The sequence below is a fragment of the Bombus pyrosoma genome, linkage group LG2, assembly GCF_014825855.1.
Source record: "Bombus pyrosoma isolate SC7728 linkage group LG2, ASM1482585v1, whole genome shotgun sequence".
NCBI classification, from domain to species: domain Eukaryota; kingdom Metazoa; phylum Arthropoda; class Insecta; order Hymenoptera; family Apidae; genus Bombus; species Bombus pyrosoma.
The window spans coordinates 90476-116488 of NC_057771.1; the positions used below are offsets into that span (position 1 = coordinate 90476).

Here is a 26013-nt window from a genome sequence, read left to right on the forward strand (position 1 = left end):
GGAGTGATTATAGAATATCGAAAGCAATTTTCTCCATGGAATTTTTATTCTTTCGTAATTCCCCGATCTTAGCCAAATGATAGTTTCCAGAGCCATCTTCGTGTTTCTCCTCTTCTTCCGCTTACTCGACGATGAAGCGACGTGGAACAATTCTCAAACGAAGACAAACAACCCTGGTACTTGCGTGAAACCGTGATTCGAATTTGCTCTCCCATCGGCAGGCCCAAATCCATAGAAGTTGGCGAACCCTCGGCTCGTAAGTAGACGTTAACGTCGGGGGCGTGTTCGATAGCGTGGTTGAAGCAGAGTTTACCTGAACTGCATTAACATTAATTTCATCAGTTTGCACGAGCCGGTAGCTCAATACGCGTAGTCGCGAAGTTGAATTCCCGTTCAACCGCATACCCATTGAACGGAACAACCGCGTCAGTCGAGCCGAGCTATTCCCGATGAATCGGAGGAGCACTATTTCTCTGTGACGTTGCGGAGCTAGAATATTATATATGCCGTGGAATTATGTCATCTATCAAAATACCGATGCCTAGGATAATTGATGCTATCGGAACGGCGACGCCAGTCATGCTAGACAGCACATGGCGTAAAATTGAATATCGATTAGACGTTCTGGGTTGGGTTCGGAATGGGGTTCGCCGCGGCGAAGTTATTAATTTCCCTCCCCGCGGTCGAATCTCCCGATTAAATGGCGGCATTAACATTTAGTTTATGATACAGACTTCGTATTAATTAATACGTCATATCGCTAATTAGAGAACGCCACGACGTCCAACTATATCTCGAATCGATACAAAAACCTTTGTTTCCTCTGTTTATCTTAAAGTATGTATGTATAGCGTATCTTTCCGTGTTTCGTCTTTCGACTTTGACGTATCTCACAGTGAGTTTGTGGATTTTTAAAATCATCGAGGGATCGTACGTTGTCGGACTGAATCGCTTTTTAGAGGTAGCGCGCCTCGAAATGGAACAGAAACTGGTTAAACGGATTGCCAGGCAGCGTTGCTGCGGGCAGCGAGCAACAATAACAGCTAACTCCTACGGGTAGGACTATCGATGCTAATCGATCGGCCGGCGATATATCTGCGTTGACATAACTCGGGAATTTATCGACGCCACCCCAGACGGTGGCATAGCTCGATATGCTAATAAAGGACTCTTGCATCGTGCTGGGCGCAACGTGTACGCTGCTCTGCTACACCTATGTGGATTTAACTGATGTTCGTTATGTATGACAGTGGGTTTCTTCGTCTGGTATCCGATTATTGTCCCAACCATTTGCATAATATGGAAATATTTTCAAATTCGTTATACGAATGTTGTCTATGTAGTATTTTAAAAAGAATTACTTCGTAGCTCTGGAGATAATAGGTCAGGGCATACATTTGTATGCATTTCCGTGCGCTTGTTAGAAACACGAAAACGTAATTCATGGAAATTATTTGATGAAGATAAAATTGAAAAGTTACTATCGACATGAATTTCGTATTTTTTTAGTCCGATGCTCATTGCATTTACTTTGTATCGATATTTCGCTACGACACAAGGACACAAACTCGACATTTAAATCGTTTAACAATAACGCGATAATAAATTTCGAATTGAACTGAAACAAGTTCAGCTACGTTTCATCGAAAGAAACTGTCAATTAGAAAATGTTGTTGTACTTTAATACCGCGAAGTAACCGCTTTTTTCCTCGGTTTTCTTTTTCCTCTCGGCATCGAGCGAACTCGATTTTGTCGCGATCGTTCGCACTTATCTTCCCGTTGCGTCGTCGATTCATAACATTTACGATCCGTTGAATTATTCGTCGTGCTACGAACCTTCTAATTTTCAGGATGATGTACCCTCGTTCCTGCGCGCGCCATTGTTGTTCCAATTGTTTGCCAGAAGCTCTACCTACGCTTTGGCGTGCCAACCGCGATGAAATTTCCAGCTTTATTCCGATTTTCGTGAATATTGACGTTCCTTTCGTCTCTTTCTTTCTGCTTCTTTCTCTTTCGTTTTCTAGCTGCCAGTAACGAATGCGAGGTTTTATTTTCACCCTCTCCTTTTCTTCTCGAACGCCCCTACGGCACGGAGATCCGTTTTCAACTGCCTCGATGTCAACCCTCTTCTACCAACTGAAGGAGAACAGAGACAGAAAAGGAGAGAAAGAAAAGAAGGTCCAGAGACTCATTCTCAATCGATATTTTAAAGAGACTGGAAACGCTCTCGCCTTTTGCCGAGTGATTTGTTTTTCGAGTGCCTGTGATTCTGTGCAAATGAAAAATTCTTTCCGAGTTCGGAAACGAGTTGTTGCGTACATGTCATAGTCCAGGAGGCTGCTTCATGTAACGTTGGAATTAAAGTTTGTTTCCTTTCGTCGTTCGACTGCTTATCGAAGAAATATCGTAACTGAGCTGCTATATAAAAACGTTTCTATTGTACGTTGCTGCTTATTTATTGCACGAGTATCGTATTATCCTGTGTGCCTAGCATCAATGAAATTTAACAGCGTTAGGTGATAACTAGGATTTTAAATGTTTCATCGTCTCGTAACCTTGAGTTATGCATGTTGCTTAAATTATTCTGAATAAGAGACACGCGAGTTCTATTTATTAGACAGATACTGCGTCGAATATAATAAACACTACGTTATCTATATTTTACGAAGATTAAGGTTAATACAATTTTACGTGAATTATTCAGGAAATTTATCTTAAACGATTATTATCTGAGTTGGTTGACGAGAAACGGGAATCACGTTGGAAATATCGCAACTGAACGATTGATGGCCTCCAGTCGCAATCATGGTACGACGCTGCAACGGGTAGAACGGCTTGGAATTATTTACCAGCTGCGTCTTACGGTTATGCCTGTGATTCTCGTCATCGCGCGGCGTTATCGAGGCGTTAAGTTGTTAGTTCCGTCTGCTTGAAATAGTCTGGCTTGTATTTCCCGCATTTCTTCGAAGACTAAAATGTCCCTGGAAAGCTTGTTCAGGAACGAAGTAATGGCCGCGACCGGTCGTGGAGATCAAAACCGAGACAAATGGGAGGAAGTTGTCGCGAGGAAAAAAGAAAAAAGAAGAATAGAGAAAAAAAAGAAGGAAGGAAGAAAAATCGGTAAAGTCGAGAATCGTTGCTTCTCGCTAATGCGCTCATTACCCGGTGAATGGAAGCAAGAAAAGTTGAGAACCGGAGGCAGTCTACGGACTACTGGGTTTTCGATCGATACGCGGTAATCTGTTTAAAACAACAATAAATTTGTGACCGTCACCGCGTTAGCTTGCTCGATTTGGTCACGGAAATATAAGTATTCCGTAAATATCTCTTAAGAAACTAAATCAAGTTGTTTTATAAGAAAATGGAATTTGGAAAACCGAATTTCGAACCAAAAAGGAATCTTGCGCATTGCAGAAGTATCTAGGTTTTCCAGTATAATTCCAGAGTCGCTAGATTTTCTCGAATTTCATTTCTTTTGAATGAATATCGTTCTATCTCTAGTGCAGTGTCCTGTAAAATTTTTCAAAAAACTTCGGTAGAATAAAACAATTGTAAAACTGTTGGAAAATAAAGGAGAATTAAGCGATCACAATTTACTCTACTCAGAAGAATTGCGTCAATTCCTACAAGATGAATCTCAACCGAAGGTAACGTTGGACGGAACGAGCAGCGTGGACCCAGAGAAGGCTATGAAATAAAGTCGCCGACGAGATTTGCGTTTGATATTCGTGTGCAGCATGTAGACCATCGTGCTTGCTCCATACTTTCGCAACGTCTGCAACGTAAAGAACGAATCGGACGGAGATAACTCAAAAGGAGCGGGTTGGCGAAGAAATTGCGAGGTGAAGGAACGCGGCTGCGAAAAGACACGGACTGAGTTAGGTGGTCGTCTAGTCACTTAACGTTGTCGTTGATAGGCAAATGGTAGCGAGAGCGAGAAACGGTTTGCAGACAAAGAGAATCGAGTAAAGTAACCGTAAGCTGCAACTGAACCGACGACTCCGGAAAACCAAAGATACTATTTAGAAGAAACGGTCAAAGATATCGTGCGCCTGATCAACGTTTTTCCAATGTTCGGTAGTTGAAGAAACAAGGGATACAAACAAGTCCAATTGATCGATAAATTTAAGAAAATTTCTTTACTTAGATAACTGCGATTAGTCGAAATAAATGACGAAACAAATGTTCGTTGTTGAAGTTCTTGTGGATGAATCGTTGTAGCTCGATCTTTTGCATTTATAAATATTATCCCAGTCGAATCTGACAGGATTTATGCAGATTCAGGATAGGAATCCTCCTCTTTAGATTTTATAATCAAAAACAATAAGGACAAAAACTAGTTATGCGGTTGTTTTTGGTTTTAGTTTAGAGTTCCTTACCTGGTATCGATAGGAATCAACGTAGTTTCATTCGAGATACTAACGCGACATTAAAAGTGAGTGCTAACAGTAGAATGTGTAGTTAGTTACTCGATAAATAGTGAGGGTACGCGTCGATTTCAATAATTTCATACAGGGACAAAGGATTGGAAAGTTTACTTTGATTGCTCTATTGTTAAATGCATCTCTATATCAAAATACATTCTGGGAATGTAATAGAACGGTGAATATAAACAGGGAATTTCGACATGATACTGGAGGAGAATGATCGTCGAAATGCATTGCAAAGAACGAACGGAGGTAGACGATATCCGGTAGAGATAAACACAGGTCCCGAGGAAGTTGTGCAGTCGGCGAACTCTCCTGCTTGTCAGTGAATCAGGGCATAAAATAAACAAGAATATTTGGCGCAACGAAATTAGAGGAGCGGGACAGGGCTTGAAAGGCCGCGTTGGTAAAATAAACTGCTCATAGAATGGCGCGAGAGCTACGCGCGAATTATACTAACGATAAAGTTGTGATAATTACTGCGATAATAAGTCAAATGAGCTGCGAAAGCGTTACCGCGGCCTACGCCGTACGGAACAACGACAATTCGCGGCTAATTTTATCTGCGATTTGTTATTCAATCGTGGCGATCGCAACAACCAGAACTTGTCGCTCGTTTCCCGAGATATGTTGTAAGAAACGACCGATTTCCTTATCACTATGTCATTAGAAGAACCAGTTTCTTAATAATTATAGAGTACACAGAAGCCTGTTCCATTTCTCCTTTTTCAATTATTGATGATTCTTTTATCCATTTTTCTAGCAATTATCTTGCTCCACGGTCGGTTTCCTTTTATACTCGAAAGGACACACCATAAATTTCCATAATTGGTACAATAAACGTTAATTATTAATTAGGCAGTTGAACGTGCACGATATAGAAATGGAATAGAAACAAAAGGCTGGAGAATTTGTTTTATATCGCGGTACCGAGGTGCTTTTGAAAAGGTCTGATATCTAGAAGAAAAAGTACTATCTTCCATAAGGAAAGAATTAACGTTTCGTTCAGCGTATTTTGTTTTCGTTTATCTGTGCCTGTATGTTAACGTTGTTAGGTCGCCGTGAAATACAGTAATAGCACGAGCGGTATTCAACGAATTAATGAACACGTTTCGCAAGAAAGGCGGGCAGAAGCTGCTGATAATCGAGGAAACTAGTGTGCCGGTTGTCAATAGATACGTCCCCCGTGGCGGACAACAAAGGGAGAAAGTTCAGGAATTATCTAGCAACATCTTGGAACGGGTAAGCGTGCATGTCGTACTGCCGGAATGCACTGCAAAGGGAAGAGACACGCCGACAGATGCAGAAATTACAGCTCGTAAAGTCGGCCACCGCGCGTGGAAGGTTACGGAAATTGGGAGCGCACACAATGTTACGTAATTTCATCATGGTTACACGTGTTTCCCCGGCTTAAGGCAAGGCCGTACCTGTGGCGTACGTTGTCGAATAAATCATGCGAGGGTTAAGCATCCATGAGCCTTTCTTACGTGACGCTGCGTTCTAATATCGTCGCTGCTCGACGCCATCCGGATACGTTAACGAACCAGTCTCGAGCAATTTTTCATTTTATGAGACGCGTAATAATGGTGTTTGAAAGCTAATGTAAGGGTTACTGTTTATCATTAGTATTTAAATATATCGTAAATAATGTTAAGTAACTTTTGCTTTGTATTTCAATAAATTTTCATTTTTTATTTAAAATTTCATTTATCATGGAAAATGTAGTTGTCACGTTGAAAGTTAATAGAAGAGGATGTGCTATCCTTATATAGTCATGTTTGATAGGAGAACCCGAATTTGGTATTTGAATTAACGTGCAAGTTAGGGAAACCGATTAGTAGCGAAAGAGATATGTGCGATTAAACTATTTTGTAAATACACTTCGCGTGTTAAAACTCTCTTGGTGAGCCAACACAGTGAATTCTTCTTCTAAAACTCCTTTTCTTTAGACTTTCTCTTGCTACGCACTGTTCGTCTTTAAAAAGTGTCATCCTTGCGTATGTACCACGCACACATTCCGAGAGTTCACTTACCTTTTCGCTTTATTTCTTAAACGTACCGTATTCGTACTTCGTCCTCTAAAATTCTAGTTTCCACCTGTGCATTATCACGTGCATTATTTTTTAAATACCGTTACTGTTATATGCTCTGTTAATCTGTCTAATTTATGTAGTCGCAAGTCGTGTTACTTGTACGAAACAACAAAGACCAGATAGATCTTTAAGTATGACGATCGGTGTTCTGGATAGACTAATTAATCGTATCAGTTTGGATGTTAATATTAATATGAATAGAATTTAATAAGGTCTTGAGGTAGTAGGAGTGTACCAAGAGAAAGTATAGCGAATATTTCATCATATATGACAATATTCTTAATATCTTCAAACATCTATCAATCGATTAATTACATTATTGATCGATTTATTGATTTACAATAAATTAAATCATCGTATTACAGTTTAGAGCGAAATCTTTTTTATTTCAAAATTCAAAATCTCTGAATGCAGGCAAATATATACTGTAATACGACAATGAGCAGCAAATGTTAAACAAGCTTTCTTTATTTTGAAACGCACGAACTATTGGGGAGATAGTGAAGTAAATTTCAACAGCGGGAGAGACGATTCTCGGATTTCAGGCGAAGGTGGTTCGAACCGCGTCGCAGACACCAGCTTCTCCCCTTACCTGCCATTATGCAACTCACTTTTCTGAAGTGCAAGTCACCAGCAATATCTAGACAAGGGAAGGGGGGATTTCACCGATATATGGCGACGATTACGACTGCGACAATGTTGGAACCGTGGTCTGTTTGTGAAAATTTAAAACGGCCCGAGCTTCTGACCGTAACCAGCGACAGATCTGTACGTTCGTCGACAGTTAGATATTCCAGCGAGTTGCCACCCCATAAAAGTTTCTACGTATCCGTGTCATCGTCGTTTGCACGGGAGCGATATTCTGTCTGCCACTTTGTACTTTCCGACACCGGAAATCGGTATAACGACGATCTTTACGAGGCCTCGTCGTTACCTCGCACATCGCCTTTTCGTATCAGCTGATTATGCTTTTGTCTACTGCTATTAGCGTATAATAGTTCGTTATATGTCGGCCGCTTTAATTTCACGGTCGTTGCATGATTGAATCTAACAGCAAGAATATTATATGATCTTAGAAATCTAAAAGAAAAAAGATACTAATAGCCGATAGCATTTCTAAAAAATAGACTGATAGGGATTAACAATTTTACGAACATTTGCCACGAGACCTTAATCCATTGAATTAACGGGAAACAGTGTCGGTTTTAATCGCCAGAATGACCATTGCTAGCGCGCGAAGTATGTATAAATAGAAGTAGCACGCACGAGAGGACACGTGATCCCAGACGGACGACGAGCTTTCGGAAGTTTAAATTGCGACCGGTTACATCGTTGTTGATTAACATCGTTAGTTAGCTAACTGAAGTCGAGTAATTTATCCCTGGCGGCAAAGCATCACACGAATTCCCATTGATACGCGGCGAGTGTCAATCAGTGACACTTTTAGGGCTTTGTGCATTAACGACGCGAATTTCGATTTGTTTTATCGCGGGAAGAAGGAACGTGTAATTAACCCGAATTGTGATTTTGTTCCGATCGACCTCGCTGTTAGCTGTATTTTCCCACATTCCTGTTTTACGTTTACATTGTGAAAAGTAATAGCTGGAATTGCGTTGTCCTATTGGAAATTCTCTCCTCTTTCTACCTTGCTCTCTTTAATCTTCTCTCTTTTCCGTTACATAAAATGATACAAGAATTTAGGGAAATTTTCAATGAAAGTTTCGCGCGAGAGCGAAAGTAATTTTTACCCTCTATCGTGGGCAACTTTTGTAAAGTTAAATTTGCTGTATAATAGTTCAAAAACGAGGACACGCAGTGTTTAATCTAGGAACATCGGAGGAGCGGAGGAGGAACATCGTTTGGACGAGATGGCGGTGTTTAGAAGATAAGAATTCGAGGAATGTGTGTGTTCTTTGAAGCGACCGAGTAATGGAACCAAGCAAAGGTATTCTTAACTTAGACATCTCAATGTTCGGCTATATACGTTATGAATTTAACCAGTAAAATAAACTTTTAGACAATTTCCAACAACAATCAACGAGAATATTTCATCATTTCAATTATTTTATTTGACGGCCAATTCATTAAAAATATTGTAATCGATATATATGAACTATACGTTGAAGCCAAACTTTCTGAAAATTTCATTGTTTTGACGCCAGAATGCGCTATTTAGTACTCGGTTTTTCAGAAACCAAATGAGTCGTCAATCATTTAGGCTTCTTACAATTAGTGACATACAGGTCGCTAAAATCGCTGGAAGTTCATTTACCTCCATCTAAAGTCACGAACGCGAAGGTCACGCAAAAGTAGTTCGAGCGGTTTTCACTTTTAATTAGGTTCTCGCAAGTCAGAACGCAGATGTAGGCTGGAGGTTGCACAGGGCGATTTCCTCGTCTATTTCGTCACACAAGTTTTGCTCAAGCAAACATCTTAAAGGTCCCGGCGCATCGTTAGAGCGCCGCTTCCTGTCGTCTAAATATACGAATCTCTTATGCGAGAACTTCAGAAATGGTTGGTCATTCCGCATGACGGTTTCCAAGCCAGTTTTCATTAACTCGCCTTCTACAGCGACAACATGACCCAATGTCGACATCGAGGTCGAGCAATTACATTATCACATACGAATTTTCCATACGATGCCGATGATGTCGCTTTATGGCAGTTTTTGAGAAATTTCCGCTACAAACGTCAAAATTGCAATTTTTATTCAGGATTCGAAATAATGTTTTTTCGATAATATAAATATATTTGACAATAACGATAAATCGAACAATAGGGAAATTATAAAATGAGATTCACATTGTAGATTATTGTTTTGTGGCTTTCATTGACTTTGTCACTTGTCTCTTGTGTCTCTCAAACATATTTCTACATTCGAAAGAGGTCTCTTCGATAATACAAGTTAATATATTTAATAATAATGATACATGAAACAATAGGATAAAATAGCATTCATCTCTTCAAAAAAAACATACCGTATTTGTAGTTTTCATTCGATCCAATCATCCTTTGACATTTTTCTGTGTTTCAAACAAATCCCCATCTACTCACCATTCGTTCTGTACATTATATCGTGTCCTCTCATTGTTTATATTTCGAAATTAAAATTGTTGGTCGTAGTATCACTAATGCAGAGAAATCCTGTTCAAAAGATTCGAGAGATTTGGATTTTTATAGAATTCTATTTAAAATAAGTTGTAAGAGCTGCGTAGCTATGTATCGCGTGCAGTGCACGCAATTATAATAAAGTCGAAAGTGTTCGAGCAAGTTACACGCGATCTTCTTTATCGGTTCGCTTGATTATCAAGATCATACGGGATAGGTTTTAACAAGAATGTCACGTATTGAACGGTCAGAATGAAACATTGCGTGATTGATCCTCGTATACTGATAGTATAAATCAACATAAGTCTGTCGGTTTGTCACCAATGCTTTTTTTATCCTACGTATGTAGTACCGAAAAATTATTTTGCACAAAGATCTTACTAATTTTATTCCGCCCTCGCCACGTTAAAATATAACTTAATAATTATTTAGTGCTATTTATATTTTCCGGCATAATTACTTTAAAATCAAGATAAATTTCTAATTTATTTTCGTTCATTAATGCCTTCTGAACTTTTCTCATATCAGTGAGAAATCTTGGTAGTAAGAATACAATCCATCGTATTTTTTTTCCTAAAAAAATAATTGCACGGTTAACAGATTTTCGCGACGTTAATCTCAGAACGATATAACATGTTGATAGTTGAGCATAATCGCGTATTATTCTCTTAAATGAAGATACTGCTTTCAAGTCGAATGGGAAAATGTAATCATAATGGTGGGTAGAAAGAAGCAACGTAGAACGTCTGACGATTGTGTTCTAGCCGAGAAATAATTGCATACGTCATAAGTTATGCTTGTCGTTTGAAACCGTTATGATTATTGTCTAAAAAAGTAGAGGAAGGAGAGATGTTGACAAGGAAGAAATGAATTCACTCGAAGAAACCGTGACATGGGGCGAAGTGCGCGTAAATTACATTCTCTCGTATCGTAAAAAGTCATCAGGAAACTGTATATTAGCATTTTGATCTACAGTTGTCAAAGTGCATATCCTTTTTAACATCCGTATCCTGTTGGAGCTTTAAATACCAAAGTGAAAGAAATTTCGAAAAATGTTCTCGTTCGAGGAAACGATTCTGCCATAGAGAGGATTTTATGGGGGTTCCAGTAAATGAGAAAATCCAACTTGCCAAGAAAAGAGAAACTGCAACGATAAAAAAGAACACAGGAACATCGAGGAAGTAAAATTTCAACAATGGAAGGAGCAGCGTTCAGACGCTAAAATAGGTGTTGCAACAATTGGAAAATACAATGAAAAAACATTACTGCATTTTATTTACTTTTTATTAGTGTTTTAACGTAAGATAATTGTTATTATCATGAAGTCTAGTAAGCTCATATTCAGTTTTGGAAATCTGAATTTAAAGATGAAAGCTTGGAAGGTTTCATGAAGGCACTAACTCAATTCTGTTGAATGCAAACGCGGAATTCTTAGGAAAACTCCGTGTCTCATTCTCGAGTAAAACTTTTGCTAGTTACCAATCAGCTGCAGCACTTTGCTTCCCTTGGAAACTTACGCGGTACCACGCAAGTGGAAGTAGTTTCTCGTATGTCTCATGGGTACATGTACTCCCACCCGAGGATGGATTTAAATTACACGTACAAATTCACGTTCGTTCGAGTTCTGTTTCGGCGAAATTACTTGTAAGGCCGCCCTATCGAGATTCGAACTGATTTCACTCCGCATTGAATTTGAATAGTTGGAAAGACTCTTTGCAAAGTAGATTACAAGTTATAAGAATATTTTATTCGATAAAATTGTTACTTGAAAAATAAAAAGGAAAGGGAGAGAAGAATTCGTCGGTTTGTTTAACTTTTACCGTAATCAAATAACGAGGATACATTTTACACATATAGACTTTACAGGGAAAGATCCAGTCGAAGCGAGCACGCACGTTTAATTGGATTCGTCGCAAAGAATTTCGCCGGAGAATTCGATAGAGAGAGGGAGAGAGAGAGAGAGAGAGACGTTCCAGCGAGGCGTTTCGAATCGATCGAATTCCAGCGGAGATGCGGAGAATCGTGTTTGCGGATAGTTCGTAAATTTACACGGACGGTGGCCGGCCCTTACGACTTGTCGTCAAGATGACCGTTCGCCACTAGCTAAATTGAAAGTTACATAATTGATTCGGCCAGGAATTCAGCACATGGCACCAGCTGCTGCGAAAAGCAACCCCATAAATGTGTAACCGGTTCGAAAGGCAGAGAGATGGTAGAAGCTGGAGGGAACGGGGTTGGAAAAGTGGCGTGCGTTAGCAAACTTTCGTCAACTATTTGCCTGATTTTCCACGCGGAGGATATCGATCCGTGAAACAACCAATGTTTACATTATTGAAATCTGCTAGGACAAACGGTGTGCATAGTACATTGGATTTCACAAACTTTACAGTGCTGTGAAAGATAACAATTCAATGGCAACTTTTTCGCACCACCTTCGAGATTACCGAATATCAAGCAACCATAACCGTATTATGTGTTTCTCAATGCCTTTGACGTCACTAACATACGCTGTCGCGATTGAAAATTAAATTATACTTTTACTCGCAGCAGCGAACACTTTATGAACTTCGTACGCGCGTTGCGCTCGTTTCCTTCGTAAGATTTATTTTAATAGGGATTGCTCGTTTCTATTCAAAGAACAGCCAGTAATTGTCGAGTTAATGTAAATTACTTTCACAAGCATAGTAACATAATTGAGCATATCGTAAATCGTTTCGCCGGCTCGATTTACAGAGTCGTAACGTTTAAACGCGAAACGACGACGACGACGAAGACAAGCGGCCAAACGCACTGTGCTAATTTCGGGTATCGACAAGAATGATAAAAGAAAGAGGTCGCGTTAAAATTCAACGAGTCGTACGTGATTTATTTGTGACTGCGATTTAATGGACTATATCGGTACGTGGCTGCCTGTTAATCGTATCTTTGTCGTGTAACATCGGTCGTCGTTGTCTTCTGACGTAGCACGCGTTACGGGGAACGCGAGAAATAGACTTACGAAAGCGTATCGCGCCGCCGGCTCCATATCAAAAGCTATTAAAAAGGTTATATGTACCGCGCGGCGTGGTTGGAAACAGTAATGCACCGATAATTTCGCGATTTTATGCAAATGGCAACGCGCCGTTTAAATCTCGTAAATCGAATAATGAACCATTACAATATAATCGAAATCTCACGGTTCAATTTTATCACGATTTCTTCGCGCGACCATAATTTCCACGTGCATTCGATATGGCGTCGACTTAATTGCAATGCTTCTTTCTCTCTTCGGCAAACACTTTTTCGCGCGTCGATCGACAGAAAGAGAAATACATACAAGTCCACAGAACGGGGAAATGATTAAATTGCATCAATGGCATGAAAAACTTCCTCTTCAAATGAGATTCTTTTAGAATAATGTGTTGCATTTGCACGGTTCTCTAGTCATCATCGCATGACTGTCGGACTGCTTCTGTTTGATGAAATCGTCCATTATCGAGCGTCGAGGTTATTACTTTTCTTTTACATGTAGCTGTTAGCTATATCGATGAACCACAATCATTTGTATTAATGAACATAGTGTGTTTTTTAATATCTCAAAATTAATCTTTTTAATCAATGATTACGATCAGATACTCTAGTAATTTCTCTACTTCTTACCATTGTATTTACTGTTTCTATTTGTTTGCCGAACTGGAATTTTGTTACTTGACAAGAGTTCATTACAAAAACGCCGAACAGTCCAATGTTCCAGTATTGTATATAAATATTTTTGCTTTCTTCTTTTCACGTAACAACGCACTAAATTTGCATGCACACAATTGCACATTCGTTCGCTGCGAGGCAGAGAAATGTTGTATACATTGAACTAATCTGTGAAAAATATCAAAGAACCGATCGTAAAGGATGTTTCGACTCGTTTTGCGAATGGAAACGAACGGTAGTGTGACTAACGTTTAATTGCTGCGAGAATCCGTTGCGGTGCGTCGCCTCGTACGCAGCGTAATAAAAATTCAAAACAGTTCATTGTATTCAAATTTCGCTATGGCGTTCAACATTCGACGCGCAGACGAAACACTTGTAGAACAAGCGTCCAGCAAGGGAATGCCCAGAGGCAACACATGGTGGTCACGCCAACGACCCGGCGAATTTAGTTAAATAGTCGTCTCGCGTTTCCACCGCGTTTCCATTTCTGTGCATTCTCCTCGTGTCGATTGATCTGTTACTCATTCATTTTGGACGAAGTTCCTTTGGTTCTACACAATGTTGCTTCACGAACAAACTTCTGATGCGCGAAATCAACAAATAGGATCTTTGAGCGAATAACATTACGTATAGAGAAATTGCATTTGTACATTGCGGATAGAATGGAACGTGGCGATCGATCACGCGTATCGGGTTCAATTTAAGTTGAACTTTAAGCTTCCTCTAATAGAGTAATTGTTCTCTTTGTAATCGATTCTAAGAAATCTTAATATCTCCAACGTTCTCGATAATTCCAATCTCTTAACGAAGTATTATTTTTCTTAACATCTCCCCTTGTAGTCGTTCAAGGCCGGTCCTGACCTTCGATCAGTTTCCGGTGGCTACTGGCCATAAGTCAAATCCAGGGATCGGAAATGGAGAACAAGGCTCCAGTGGAGAAGCAGAACAACCAAATCGTCTGGTGTTTCTTCGTCCGTGTGAAATCGTCCCCGTCGAAACGAGCGGTATGCGATTTTAGTGGGGATTCGAAGGGAAGACCTTGTAACAGGTCCTCGTGACGGAAACGTTAAGAAACGAGGGACACAGTGGAGGGTCGGCGATAGTAAAACGCTACAGGAGATGGTTTAGGCTTGGTCGCAGCTTACGAAAGCGCGACCGTGTGGGCGCGGAGGTTTCAGTTCGACCCCGAAAGTGAGGCAGTAGTAGGGGATGGGATCGGTGGGTGGAGGAAGGAGGAAAGAGTGAAAGAAAGACGGAGAGAGTGTCAGAGAAATGGAAGGAGAGAGAGAGAGAGAGAGAGAACGAGAGGGTTGCACGGGTTGGGTTCGCCGGCTCACCGCTATTGATTTTTCCCGCCAGACTCGCGGCCTCTTCGTTCCACTTTCGATCCTCTCCTGTTTTCTCTTTCCCACTTTCCCGCCTCCTGTTCCGTCCTTCTCGATCCTGCCGACTCTGCCTTCCGGCTTTCTCCCTTATTCCTTCTAGCACTCGCATCCGGAAACATCCTCGCTCTGTCTTCCTCGTTTCATATGCATTCGTCTCCACCGTACCCTTTCTTTCCCACTTCTTCACCACCCTCTTCTTGTATGTGTACATCTCTTTCGCATGCTCTCATCCTTCCTAGTCGCTCGCACTTTTGGCTTGCACACCCTTTTTCGCACGTGCGTTAACGTATCTGTGTACGTATCTATATATATAGATGCAAAAGTATATGCGAATAGAGGCACACGTATGCGAGAGACGCACACGCGGATGAAGAATGTGCATCTTGTACAACGTATATACAGGTGTGTTCGCGGGTGTAAACGTTCTGCGTCCACTTCTGTCAGGGAGCTGGCTGACGAGAGGCTGACGACGCTGATTTTCACACCCCACCGAACTCCTACGAGCAACGAGCCTCGTCGTATTTCTCGTGCAAGCTGGAGAAGGTAGGATGCCACGGCGACGAGTCGCGTTCCCGTTTAATCGGCAATAACTGCCGGGAAGAGCAACGATTATTTCGACCATTTCTGGATCGTTCGTTCTGCGTCGATACGTTTCCAAGTATTTTTGGAGAGGTTGAGAATGATGCTGGACAAAAAGAAGGGAGGGGTTTGAGGTTGCTCACTTTTCTCCGGTAACGGCGGGAAACGAAACGATAGTTTGAAATGTCTTTCCTCGATGTGAATTTTATTCTTTGATTCTTGTTTGATCAGTATTTCCCCGATAGTCGAGGAGCCTGCCCTGGACATCACATTATTCCGTAATGGTATCATCTCGGAGTAATTACATCGAGATGGTTTACTTACAATCGAGCGCGATTCTTTCCGCGAAAAAGTTTTATTAGTATGTCAGGGGGAATGCGCGTTTTCGCCGAAATATGGTAGGATACAGTTATTAAGTGAAACGGCTGCGCCACTCGCATTATGCAAATACTTTTATTGTGCCGTTGCGCTGGATTTATAGCGCCCCTTGTTACGTATTGCGATATTGCGTAATTAAAGAAACGGGAATTCGGAGATGCTTATTACTTGTCTTTAGCTACGAGAAAGCGATTAGCTAGCTTTGTTTATCGTTGGAATAATAAAATTAACGATGCTATGTACTATGAGGTATAGTTGTCATATACATGTCTAGAACCTAGAAATGTATATAGTTGATTCTGAACTTCGTTTGTTGTAGCACTGTTTGCCCTAGTATTCTCAGCTGCAGTAGTAGGATTAATAATAATACTGTTACGCTTCGAAATTTACAATAAACTGTTAACTTTTTTATTAACAAACAGTTAGCAGGAAATAGTGGTAAAAGTGCTACTCGATTCAAATTTCCGAAAATCTCTCGTTCCCCTATTAAATCGATAACTGGGGCATGAATAAGAAACAAACATCTTTTCGATTCCTCTGTAACCCATAACAATACCGACTGCAATAATAATAATGCCTTTTCGAAAATCGCTTTTATTTAATCAAAAATCTATGTCATCATCTTAAGACATGAATGACTGCCAAACAATTTTTCTAACGTTATTACACAACAATTTCTACTCTCAGATTCTATAATCTAGCGGTTGAGCAATATTGCGAATTAATCGTTCGTAAAAAGATCAGCGTGGACGGGTCACAGTTTCTTGAATGAATGTGACCGAGAACCACTCGGTTGATGGATTACTAACACGATCAAAAGTGATGGACGGTGAAGATCTCACGACGCGTAACACGCTTCGACTCTCGAGCGGATATCTGGTTTTGTGTGTATACAGCGTTGGTCTCCGCGGTGACGAGCTTGTTAAAGAGTTTATCGCGCTCGACCTATCCGTCGGCTAATCTTATCGGTGAAGCTTCTTAGCGAAGCAGCACGGTCTGTCACTTTATCTCGGCCAGAGCGAATGTCTGGTTGTTGCATTTGTTTGTTGCAACGTCCTCAGCATCATTTTTCTTCTCTGCGTGATGCATCTCGTATCTGCTTCGTGTTCATGTTGACAACTTTTTATAAAGTTACGAAATTAATTACTGTATGGAATTATACTTGAGAAACTTGTTGCGTCTAGGTCTAATGATTTTTTATTTCCTGTATATTCGAGATCTAGGAAATTACATTATACTGTAGAGAAATGATAAAAATGGTGCGACCTGTGTAAGAAAGTGTGAAACTTCACGCATTTACAATGAACGTATAGTTTTTGTTAGATAGATACGTTTTGTTAGATAGAAGATTCTGATAGATATTCGACATTTAACCTTCCTTTCACCAAGAGGATCGAATACTCGGCGATTGTAACGAAAGAACAGGTATTCTTTGTAGAATCTTTGATATTGACGAACGTCCAGAAAATATGCATATTTCGTATACATATTTTATTTTCAGAGATCTAGGCTCTTAGTAACGGTTACTCTTACATTCTATTTTATCTATAAATTAAAATATAACCCATCATCGATACCCTATGAAATATCGTCAAAAATGATGTCATGGAAATCGATAAATAATAGCTCTAGAGATAAGTTAACAAACCTATCCTAGCTTCTAAGTCAGTGTAGCAATCCTATATCGTACTCTATAGTCTATGGTATGTTAATATAATCTTACATAATCTTCTATGTAAAAACGACGATATGCGTATTGATACTGTACGATACTCTCGATATATTATAATTGGTGTAGTTGAGTGAATCAGAGGGTAGGTTTATTGAATTCCCGAACATTTCCTGAATTCTGCCACAAAGCGGCAATGGGTGGTTCACGCGGATTTCTTTTAACGTCGATATCACGCGAAACTGTGACCGACGTAATTTCGTCGCGGATGACGAGGTTCATGGTGCGAAGCGGGGTCTGCGCGGCAGAAAATATGCCGATATTCTGACGTGTCGATTTACCCTAAAGATTAGGTAGCTCGTACACGTAGACGCTGACACGGAATATTCAGATATGTAGCTGGAAGGGCCCGGTTTTACGTGGCGTTCAGGATTATTGACTATCGTGACTCTATTGCGGTGAACACTTCCCAAAAAGGGTGCCGTTTCCAAGTAGAAAGCTCCCAGAAATTATTCCAGAGATTTTGTCGCTTATAATTATTGTAATTCTTGGCATACCTTCGATACTAATTCGGATAAATCGGAGATTGCATGAATGAATAAAATTCGGTGCTGAAGCTAACTTTTCCAGAATTACATAGAAAACAGTATATCTGACCGATTTTGACGACTTTGAAGTATATTGTCAAAATCTACATTCTGAATAATTTTAACGTGTTTTACTACCGCGTGAGCTTGGTTTCCGAGATATTCGTAAACTTCAATACAATTTATGTTACGATTACGCTTCATTGTGAAGTAGAGAGGTGCATTTTTATATAGTCCAAACTAAACTTAACTCGTTGATAAGAGAGATAATCAGTTTTAATATCGTGTTATTTAGTATAGTATTTAAAATAGATGGGTTATGGATTGAGCTAAAGTAATATCCAGCCGCCATTAACCGGCCTGTAACTTTAGCGTGAAATCATTTTCAAAGGATTTATTGATGTATGAAATGTCGCGCTATATTTTACTTGTCTGTTTGTCACGTACATACTAATAATAAGTAGATATGTATATATATTTGTCCCCTATATTACGCATGATCTTACCAGGAGATAGCAAGAACTGCGAAATCTCGAATGAGTTGACTGTATATGTACTGGATGCTTTAGGTTGATGGTAAAACAGTTTCAGAAGCATTTGAGATTTTGTATGTCTTACTTCATAAATTCTTATTAATACTAATATTAATATTATGTCTTTTTAAATATTAAACTGTTATTGGCCGCCTCGTGGGTAGCTGGATATTAACATTACCCAGCCTATTATAAACCATTGATCTCACTTATCCCTTATCTCTTCTTATTTATATTACAAATCATTAGTACCAATGAGTTAAGTTTAGGTTGTGCTATATAAAAATGCGATGACCTAAGAACTTGGAACAAAGCGCAATGGAACCTAAATTTGATTGAAATCTTTTGCGAACATTTCGGAAACGAAAATCGAGCGGCGGATAGGCGTATAAGAAAAAGTTGTTTAAAATATTGACCTTGACAACATATTTCAAACTCACTGAAATCCGTGAAACGGTTTCTTTTCTATATCATTACCGCATAAACATGATTTGTATTGCAATGTAACCATCAAAACCTTCTCGTTTTGAAACCGACGAGTTAGGATTTGAAACAGACTTTTTCTTCCTTTGCTTCATCGCGGTCCGTTTCACAGTTTGTTTCAAGTACCCTCGCGACAAGAAAATAATTCGATCTCTAATCGTAGCGCCTGGAAAATTTCGCGTCGAAATATATTCCGGGCCAGAGAGACATTTCGATTCGCATGGAACCCTGCGTAAATAGTCATAATTAGACGTTGTTGGAAATTCGTTGGCGTCGCACCCTCGTTTCCCTGTACCGTCGATCGGTATATCGGTTTCCCCGTCATTGTTTTTCCTCCTTTTCGTCCGCGAAATAACGTGTCAAAATGACTCTCGTGCCCGGCGCGTTTGATTGTTTCACATTGATGTTCTACCGCGTCAAAACCGCGCGTTTCGCGGGAACTGAACGTGTTCAAAGTCCAAACTGCGCATATGCCGGAATTTTAAAACCGGGAGAATTTCTCGTTAATTCTTTATTCCATTGAAACTCTCTTGTCCGTGATTCCTTTAGTTTCTCTTCCCATTTCATTTCCTTTTGTTTCTTTTTCCTTCTAAGCGTCGTTCGCTCGCGGATCTTTTCTATTTCTCTCTCGAGTCTTCCCTTCGCGTGCTTCGGTCAGTTTGCCTCCGGTGTTACGCAACGAACGCGAAAAAGTATGGGGAATCTCGCGGGAAGAGAAATTGCAAATACGATATGCGCGGAGTTGGACGGAACTTGCTAGCAGGAGAGAAGATTGGAGTAGATGCACGGAGCAACTCCAAACTGCATTTCCGTGATCAAGTTGATTGGATAGCGAGTACGCCGAACAATACGTGTTCTTTTGAGCGTGCCCGGAAGAAAAACCGAGGAGTGCGCCGTTAGAAGTTATACGATATGGAATTTTAGGAAACGCGATTTTGCCAACGGCGAATTCCGCGACTTCTTTTCACCATATCTTGTCACTTTTGTTCATTTCAATCATTCATTTGAATCGAATCGGGTATTGTAACAGCATTTCAGACATATTTATTCCTTTTCGTCTTTTTAATATTATTTTCATCTATATTTTCCATCTTAAATATTACTTAGAATTAATGTTATCTCGAAAACTTTCTGCAGATTATTCGTCGTATGCTACGTTACACAAGTCTCTACTACGTTACATTAACATGTCGAGATTTTTAAACGAATATTGTAATTCAAGACGTTTCAATCGTACGATCCCGATTAAATCTTAGTAAGATATCAGACAAGAAGATTCGTTCCTCTATTATTTCTCAATGTTTTTCATGAACGATCCACGATGCATACTAGACGACATCGAATTGAAACGATGCGAAGAACGGTCGCGCACACTGTGCCGGTATGAATACAAAGGAAAAATACAGCAAGGAAAGATCTCGTTGTGCCGTTTCGTGATTCATAAAAAAATATTCTACTTGAGGTAACTTGTGTCTCTCCGTAGGATGATTCAGTGCGGTCGATCGGTTCTCGTCAAAACCTTTTTGTCGCGACCGTCTATATCGACAATAACGAATAGCTTAGAATTCTTGCCGCGTATTGTTCCTTTATTCCGCCACATTGCTTACGTCCGCCATGGTGAGACATTGTCACATGGCGTAGCGCAATAACGACCAACGTCTGGGTCTGTTTGTATCCTCAAAAGTATGTAGTTTCCAAGTAGTTATCCTCCTTCCTCGTCTTCTATTTTAATTTTATTCTCGTCAATAATGGAAGCTATTCAATCGTGAAATTGCTTGGAATAGGTCATCTTTCGCACAATAGCTGCTCTAAAATGTTGCTAGGTGAATCATCTAATCAGAAAGGATTTTATCTTACGTTGCTTTTTATTTATCGAATTAGATTTTGAAATCTTGGCTGTAATAGTTGAATCTCATTCATTTATGGTGATACATGTTTATGTATTACAGTTAAATAAAGTAACTTACATATTATCACTTTTACGAAAAGATACTCTACACAAATCTATTACACACTCCAAAAACGATAGAAAAGTATTAAAATTCGGTACTGTATCCTGCGATGCATAAAATTCCAATGGCGCGTGTTACCTTTAATTATTGGTTTAACAGTTGGATTAAAAATTCGAATCGATTTTTCCGTCATGAATATTAACTAGTATGCATTTGAAGAGTGCTACTCTTCCCCACGCAATAATGCAAATGTAGTTATTTATTTTTAAGCGATCAGCTTAACGCTATGGGTTTTCGTTTGTCCATGGAACATAATTTTTTTTATTGGGATTTGGAAAATTTAAGTCAGGAGGGAGGTTCGTTGAAAATTGACGTGTAACACGTCATAAATAACGAGTGGTTGAACTTGTCATTTTCCTTATTTTCGAACTGTATATACGTATAACAAAAATTTTTGCAGTTTCTAAATTTCATTCATCCTTCCACTACAAGATTTTTCCATTTCATGTTCGTTGTGTCAACTTCGTTAATGAATGGTGCTCTCGTGGTGCGCTTTCTCGAAATCCAACTGCAAGACGAGTAAAGATATGGAAAGACAAAAGTTTGTCTACTGTCAGTGTAAAGCCAAGCAAAACGTTTTTAAGAAATTAATTTTTGCAAGAGCTATTTTTCATTTTCTCTATTTACAAGCACAAATATTTGATTGTTTTCATTCGTTGTAATTTGGTTAAAGAAATATTTCAACATTTCCTCTTGTTTCTATTTTTATCAAGCTAAATTATTACCACTCCGATAATATTCAATTAAATATGTAAGCTTAGGATACAAACAGTTCTTTAGGTCTATAGATATCACGAAATCTTATTCCGAAAGTCAAATTGTTATTTTCCACCCCGAGTTAACTCTAATACATTCGCAGAAGCTTTCACCGGTAAAGACGGAAACGAATTCAATCGATACGCGACCGGGATTTAAAATAGAATTAGAGCGATTCGCTTCTCACTTCCTGCCATATTTCCACCCTGTTTATCTTCCGGAATTTTTGCTTTGCATAATAAACAGTTGTTCACAGGTGTATATCGGTTCAGCTGTCCTCATTTCCTGTCTCTGTTCTACCCTCTATCTCTTTTTCACCAATTCTATCTCACCTATTCTTTCTCACCGGCAAAATCTCCGACCCGTTTTTCAACTGAGAGCATGGAGCGATGCGCTTTAAGGCGCGAATACGCATCTCGCGTGTACGACTCTTTGCAATCTTTCTCCGTTCCACGGAGACTGTATTTAAAACACTTTGCAATCTATTTCCGGTCGTCCATTGAACATAGCCAGCGAATGAATTCCCCTTTCTTCTCCCCGTCTTTCTTCCTCTCGAAACTACTCGTTCGGCCGTTCAACGCGTTTTCGTGAATATCTTTGGCTACCTTTTCGCTAATTGTCGTTTGCACATCGCCGTCATTCATTAGGCTACTTGCAATCAACTTCGAACCCCGTGCATTCGTTACTTCACCGAGACATTCGCGAACTTATACCTGGGACCGCAGATTTTCTGACAAAGAGATTATTTAATTCTGCGACACGTGATATTGATTGGAAGAATGCGATTGAAGATTGTTTCATGTTCTTGGAGTGGAAAAATCTTTGCCGTATTTCGTAAAAATGGAACTTTTCTCGTAGTGCGTATTTTTCCGTCCATCGTATTGCAAATTTTTGAAATTTGGGTCTATGGATCCACGATCCATGATGACGATCTATGATGACGGTTTGGTGATTTATATTTTATATATCTTTATATAGCTCGAAGTCATCTTGTTCGTAGCTTTCTGTCAATTTCTATACCAGAATGTGAATTTGTTGTCGTGTTTTTACCGGATACTCTTACGTATATGCAGGAAAGATCTGATGTAAATGTGGAAATAGTTGTGTTTCTTCTGGAAATACAGAGATAATCAGAGAAGCATAAACTTCTCATACGAATAACAGGTGTTTGGGGTAGAGCGAAAGAGGTTGAGCAGCTGTTTAGGACATGGTAATCAGTTTCAAGTAAAGGGTGGTTTTCAAATGGTTTCCATGAGCGTACGTAAACTTATTATACATACATATGTGGTAAGATATACATATAGGTACAGATACGAAAGTTCGCCACGCATGTAGGATAACTTTAAGTATTTGATTTATAACTAAACCAAATAACGTGTAGTGTATGTATATGTACATACATATAGTTGAATTAACTCGAAGTAAACGAACAAAATATGGAACTGCTTATTAGATATCTGAAGTAAGTGTTGCATTAGGACATAGAAATAAATAACAGTATTTACACTCATAAAATATTCAAGTATTTAGAATACATACATATGCAGAATACAGGTATTAATAGAATGCATTCATACTCCAGTACTCATAAAATACTTATCGCGTCGTTTTGTCCGCAAGAAATATGATAGAAAGTCGAGCTTGTTACATCTAATATTTCGTTTTACACCGCAGCCGACGTATTCCTTTGAATTTTCTACTCTCGTTCCGACGCTCACGCGACACTCGTTAAAAGGAAGCCCTGCGCGTCCCGAGTAGTTACCGTGTTCCTCCTTTTTCCGCAGGAAAATATCTCTTGAATCCCGGGATGCGAACTCAAGGAAAATCAACGCGACTATAACACCGTTGCGGAACTCGCAGTTTCCGCCGAGCGAAGGCTGGATAAAGGAGCCACTTTAACATTTGCCAAAGGATTCGTTCAGGAACGCGATATTCCATGAGACGTCGGCCGTGAAAAAATACGAGAACGGGCGTGTTAAACGCACTACTTCGCGTGTACACACCGAGAAGAGACGAATTCATTGCGAAACAGTGACGAGAAAGTGGATCTAATTGTAAAAATAAAAGATGGAAGGGAAAAAGAAGTATTGTAGCAGAAACGATACAAGCGAGATAGAAGTATCATAGTATCAGGTTGGGACATATACGTAAAATATTGTGTCCCTTGATGGTTGCATTTCAACAATTTTTAGATATAATGACATAAATTATTCGCTGGCAAAGCGCGTTGATCTCTATGGAAATTGCTTTGATTAAATTTATGACGTTTTGAAGAATCTACGTGTGATCAAAATTCTATTTAAGCAAACAACATTTCATATGTACCAACGTGATAGGAGCAAGATAAACAAGGAAACGGACACCCAGTTTCGGAAATGAGTTATACAATGTCTAATTCGGAGAGACATGTCGTAAGTCGTATGACACGTGCACATGTGTTTCGAATTCGCGTGTATCGTCTTGCTAAAATTGTGACAGTGGCAGTACTTACAGCGGTACTTTATCATCTCGCGATTCGTCATAGAGTGGGTGGAGACGAAGAAGAGAGAGGCGGCATTCAGCGTGGTCGTTGTTGGTTTATGGCCATTCGACCCGGTGGCATGTATGTCTCACGGTTTCAAAACATTTTTTAAAATTAACCGTTCGTTTAATTACGGGCAACGCGTGGTAATGAACGAGCGTATAAATGGGCCGATATCGAGTCTTGCGGAAAATAGTTAACGACAGTTGATTCTGGTATGACAGACACAGGATGCGGTCGATTCGTGTGATATTCTCAATGAGAAAATTCACACGGAAAATACACATTAACAATTTTATTACGTGGAATAATTATATATAGAGAAAGCTTTTTTGGATTATTTTAAAATACTTACATATTCTTTAACACTCTTAAAAGTACGAATGGTTGGAGGATTAATGGACAATTTAGGTGTACCTTAGGTTCGAATATTATGCTTTAAATTGAGTATTTATACACCGAATCCGATAGTTTTCGTACAAATGCTTTACAAGAATTTATTACATGTATTTTCGAAGTGTGTCGAGGTTTCTCTAGAAATATAGCCAAACAGAAACTTTTATAGTTGCCGTTCGTTTTGATAGCTTAATTTTGACACAGCTTGATTTCGAGCTAGAAAAAAGAAGTATCGCGGTCGTTCTTTTTGTACCATTCGAAATCAAGAAAATGCCAGATCGTTCCCTCAGAAATCGTTTAATTCTTATTTATGAAAATATACTTTCATATTTACGATCAAGTGAGCTATTACTCTCTCTCTCTCTCTCTCTTCAAAAATATTCATCACGTAAACTTCTTTTTCTACAAGGATCTACGACGATGAAGACATTAAAGAAATATCGCCAAGAAACTTGAGATTTCTCGTGGCGCGGCGTTCGGTGGCAGTTACCGCTGTACCAAATTTTACCAGCCTGCAATATCATCGAGTGTAACACGAGTTTAGTTAAGTTCAGTTTGCTGAAACTTTTATATTTTTGCAGCGAAGCGATACGCAATTCGTGTCGTGGAATTTCGTCACAAGTTTTCAGCCAGTCGTCCACGCGTCGGCCGCGGCGTAAAGAAAGTGGTCATAGAAAGAGAGCAAATTGTCTGCAACTTTTAAGGGTCTCCAAGGACAGCGCGACGACCGACATTTTCTAGCGGGTACAGCGGAACGACAATGGACGCTTGTTGACAATCGAGAAATTTGAAAAGCTTGTGGTTCGCGCAATTTATCCGGAAGTGTATAAATCCCTTTAAAAATCACTCTGCCACGAAAGATCAACCTTCTGCACTCTTTTGTGAAACGAGAAAGGAAACAGTTGTACAAAAAAGATGAAAGGGAAAGAAAAGCCAAGTACACGGTTTTTCATATTCTTTCGAAATAACGTAACCTCAAAATCGTCGTGCAGAAAGAATTCATTTAGATGGAAAAGGTTCGTGTCAACCGGATAGTATTCGATGTTTTGATAACTATACGCGTTTCAGAGAAGAACTGGGTCAAAATTGCACAGTAAAATCTGGCAAATATATGAAGACAATTTTGTCAGAAACCAAACAATGCAGCCCGCTTTTATATAGGAGCATGAGTTGTAGCGGGAATGAGTTGTTTTGTAACGACACGTGGCGCAATGCTGTGGAAATCACTTAAACGAGCCGGGCTAATATTTTGTCGGCGGGCGAGCGGTGAATTTCAAAGCGGTCAAAGATGATTGAAAATACATTTTTTATACTATTTTTATATCATTTTAAGTTTATACTATTCTTATACTATTTGTATATCATTTTAAGTTTATACTATTCTTATACTATTTTATGTAGC

General features: G+C 39.5%; 1 protein-coding gene across 7 annotated transcripts in view; it reads left to right on the forward strand.

The window, feature by feature from the left end:
• The window catches only part of LOC122577582 (RNA-binding protein Musashi homolog Rbp6), a 759888-nt gene that overhangs the window by 35393 nt on the left and 698482 nt on the right, over positions 1–26013 (forward strand). The gene's annotated exons all lie outside the window — the stretch shown is intronic.